The sequence below is a fragment of the Saccostrea cucullata genome, unplaced genomic scaffold, assembly GCF_032062105.1.
Source record: "Saccostrea cucullata isolate Sc308-1 unplaced genomic scaffold, CSIRO_AGI_Scuc_v1 ctg3521, whole genome shotgun sequence".
Taxonomy (NCBI): Eukaryota; Metazoa; Mollusca; class Bivalvia; order Ostreida; family Ostreidae; genus Saccostrea; species Saccostrea cuccullata.
Genome location: NW_026932844.1, coordinates 17,036 through 21,350, shown reverse-complemented (window position 1 = coordinate 21,350; position 4,315 = coordinate 17,036). Strand labels below are relative to the sequence as shown.

General features: G+C 33.0%; 1 long non-coding RNA gene across 1 annotated transcript; it reads left to right on the top strand.

The window, feature by feature from the left end:
* The first annotated feature begins 1,112 nt into the window (after nucleotides 1-1,112).
* On the top strand, nucleotides 1,113-3,829 carry LOC134236325 (uncharacterized). Its single transcript, XR_009985592.1, has 3 exons — nucleotides 1,113-1,318; nucleotides 2,489-2,561; nucleotides 3,098-3,829. It is a non-coding gene; the product is annotated as an uncharacterized LOC134236325 (long non-coding RNA).
* Nucleotides 3,830-4,315: the final 486 nt, after the last annotated feature.

Genomic DNA, 4,315 nt, shown 5'->3' with positions numbered 1-4,315 from the left:
TAAGGACGACAGACCTAATTCGAAATTTCGCGCCACTGCGCAGGAAGTCGCGCATCTGCCTTGAATCAGATTGACGTAATTATGTATTGCTAAAGATGATTGATATACATTTTTTAATGTTTACAAAGAGTTTCATACCTTTATTCCCAATTCAAAAATATTTTACACAATTCGATTTACATTCATTTGTTGATTCTATAAGTAAATGATTATTTTACGACATTTGCCATAAGCGCATGGCGAGTAAACAAAAACGTGTTGTGATGTTGATGACTTTCCTGACTCGCCGGTTAGGCTGGCTTTATTCATTTGAAGCTTCGTTTTTCATTAAAAAATGAAGTGCAGCAAGAACAAACATCGTCATAAACTACGGCCAAATGTACGACCCCCTTGTCTCTCATTATCGATACGATTCTAGAGCGGATTCTGGACCGTGGCCCGAGACAATAAGTTCAAGCACAGGGGCATCTTATCCACTGTGTTCTCTACTTCACATATAAAAATACACAAGGGAAGAATCGAAAGTAGCACACGATTTTAAAAATAAGTCAAAAAACAACTTACTTGAGAAAAGTTACACAAATCCTCACATGCACTAGCGCAAATGATGTCCTAGTACTTATCCAGGCTAAAATATTCCAAATATATCCATCGAAAAAAGCTTTTATCCAACGAAAATCCCAGCTTTCTGCACAGTGTGAAACTCTTCGCGCAAGAAAAGATAACTCACTCGGATGACAATAGGGTAGTACCCGAGGCCTTCAGATTGCACTTGGAAGGCTTCGGGTACTACCCTATTGTCATCCGAGTGAGTTATCTTTTCTTGGGCGAAGAGTTTCACACTGTGCAGAAAGCTGGGATTTTCGTTGGATAAAAGCTTTTTTCGATGGATATATTTGGAATATTTTAGCCTGGATAAGTACTAGGACATCATTTGCGCTAATGCATGTGAGGATTTGTGTAACTTTTTTCAAGTAAGTTGTTTTTTGACTTATTTTTAAAATCGTGTGCTACTTTCGATTCTTCCCTTGTGTATTTTTATATGTGAAGTAGAGAACACAGTGGATAAGATGCCCCTGTGGTTCAAGTTGATGTTTCTGATGGAGATGATTTGTAAGAAAAGATCTTTTTCTGAATAATGTCTGTTACGTTGCCTTTTCGTCCTAAAGATGAACTAAACATGCATGATGCTAAATGAACATAAAAATTTTGTAAATGAAGGAGAAAACAAGAGCCCGGAATGCCAGGACCTAACAGCTGGCAAAGCTTGAAATTTCTGATGTGATATCAACACTATTCAGTATTTCATTTGGAACAGGTAACCATATTTAGATTTTTTGTTTTAGGCTAAATGTTGCATTTACTCATTATATTTTATTATTAATATTGTTGAATATATTTCTTTTAATGCATCTTTAAGTCTATGTAAAAATTTTAAAGATTTTGGATGCAACTGCAATAGGTTGTAAATGTTATTGTTAAGCAAAATACCTTATTAGAGTAGCCAAGTTAATTTATAAGCATACTTAATTCTCAAAGAATATTCAACCAAACTTAAATATAAAGCCATGCAGATAAACCTGGCTATTTACCTGCTTAGAGATGAATAAAGTAAAGTACCAGCTATGTTGAAACAGGCTGATCACTTTATTTTTAAATATATGTATTTTGTGCTAGCTTCATTCAATCATTGATAAAATTTTCCTATATAGCAATGAAATTAAACTAGCAAACTTCTTTAAAGATTTTACATGTATGTTGTTGGTAATTCCCCTGTGTTACCGACATGTAATAATTAGAATCAAGTAAGGCAGTATGCTATCTTATACGTCATATACCGTATAATCCATATTAACCGCCCCTGCTCCTATAAGCACCCCCTTAGGTCTTTTTCAATTGTCAGGAAATAAGGGCCCCCTGTAAAGTGATTAAAATCAACAAGAATCGTATCAAAATATTGAAGAAAGTGAAAATTAAACTTATCTATTATCCAATATTTCAATGGTAATGAATGATTTAGCATAATTTGGGTGGATTATCTTCACTTTAAGAAAAGTTAGACATTATTTTATTGGTTCCTTGTATTTTTTTTTTTATCAAAAGATTTTTTAAAGTTAAAATATGACATTGAATATCATAAATAGAGTACCAAAAAAAACGCCCCCTTTTACAATTTTCTAAGCGCCCGGGGCGGTTAATAGGGATTATACGGTATTCGAACCCTTGAATCATTTGTTTTAATGCAAAAAGTTGTTGAATTATTAGTTGTGTATCATTCATAATTGTTTCCTCCAAAAAAGATAATAAGTTGCCTTCATCTTTTACAGTACATGCACTCGCCGCTTTAAAAAATTAATAACTCAAAACTGAATCACACTGATAATACTATTTATACAAATTTAAGATGCATGTACATGTATGTAGATCACAATACTCAAATGTATTTTGCATTTCAAATTTAATGTCTTATTTTTTTTTTTTACCACAGAAAAATCTGCAGACTGAGATACTTGTACTGAGAAAATACCTGCTGTTGAAGAAAAAACCCAAGACTTGTTTAGGTATGTTTTTGAAGTCTTTTAAAATGAAAACTTCACTCATGACTTTTTCAAAAGGGAGATAAATGTTAAAAGTCATTCTCCTATTCTTTGTACACTGACAATGCTGATTAATCATATGCTTTATTAGGGTGTGAATATTGATTTTTATTTTGAGTCTTTCAGTTTATTCATATATTTTTTATGCGCCCCAATCGATAGATCAGAGGCGAATATTGTTTTTGTCCTGTCTGTTTGTCTGTCTGTTGTCAACTTTTACCTTAGCCATAACTTTTAACGATAGAGACTTCATATTTGGTATGCATACTCCACTAATTAAGTTTTCAAAAGACACCAAGGTAAATGACCCTTAGTTTGACCTTGACTTTGACCCTTAAACTAAAAATAGCTTTTCAAATCTTTGTTGCCTCTGGGCGCATAGTGTTTTTTTTTTATTTTACCTTTGTTAACAATATGCAAAAAATTGTGTACACTTGATATTGATTGATTGAATGTTATTTATTTATCTGAATATCACATAGTTTTTTTGTGTATTTCAGGTAGAAACAACAATATGCTGATAGTCCAAATTGCTGCATCTATTGGAGCACCCATCGTCGTCAGGAATTTTTCTTGAATTTCCAGCATTTCCAAAAATGCACCTTGCCGGCATGGATTGATTGTAGTAGCTTAACACATGTTACAAGATTATTTAACCCTGATGAGAAGTCACAAGATGCAGTGAATGACACTTGGGAGCAATGAGGAGTGAGGGTTCTTTAGTGTGCCAATATCTGCTGTTCCAACCTTTACTCTCTCAACCAAAAGACCTCCAACTTTACAGCACCGGAATATATGATTAGCCACTGGGAATTTTTTTTACACTTTTCATATGTAACAATATTGCAAGTTTATAGTGTTGTTCTACATGTAAACAGCATGTACATCATTTTTTAGATATACAGATGTGATGAAATAATTAGGAACTCTAGTTAGTGTATGGTTAGTTTTACCCCACATGTATATATGTTATATCTCATAAAAACACTAGTTAAAAAAATCAAAGTTTGTATATAAGGTAACAGCTAATACATGTAGCTATTTAAAATTACTGAGTGAAATCATTATACACAAACATATACAAGTAAAATATTTTTGTATATTCAATTTCATCAATACATGTATTTGATACCAAATGGTACTGTTTGATACTCCATAGTTAAATCTGTTATACCTGTCATCATTTTGTCCTGAAATGTGAAATACTTTATTAATAAAGTATTTTACCTGTGTGTGAAATTCTTATACTTTTACAATTATAGTAGCCTAGACTCAGAGTAAAATAACACAGGTGCATTATTGTCAAATTTTGCGAAAACATTCCCAGATTACAAATTGATAGATATTTCAGCTCGGGGGATGGGGGCGGGGGGGTTAAGGTGGGACACAATAGGGATCAAAGTTTTACCTAGAAATACCAAGAAACAAGATGTGTTTGTGAAACACTGATGCCCCCGTATGGCAACATAGCAAAGATTTAAGCTTTCCTTAAATGCAAATTTAATTAATTGGTACCAAGAGTAGGGTATTCTCACTGGAAAACAATTGTGAAATTGTGAAATTTGCAAGTAAGCCAATGTTAAAGTTTTTTTAATAAGTACAAAAATCTCCAAGGTCAAGGTCAAAAGGTCAATGTAATTAGTATCAAATGAAAGGTCTTGCCACATAGAATACTTATGTAGAGCATGAAAGCCCTAGTCCTAACCTTCAGAAGTTAT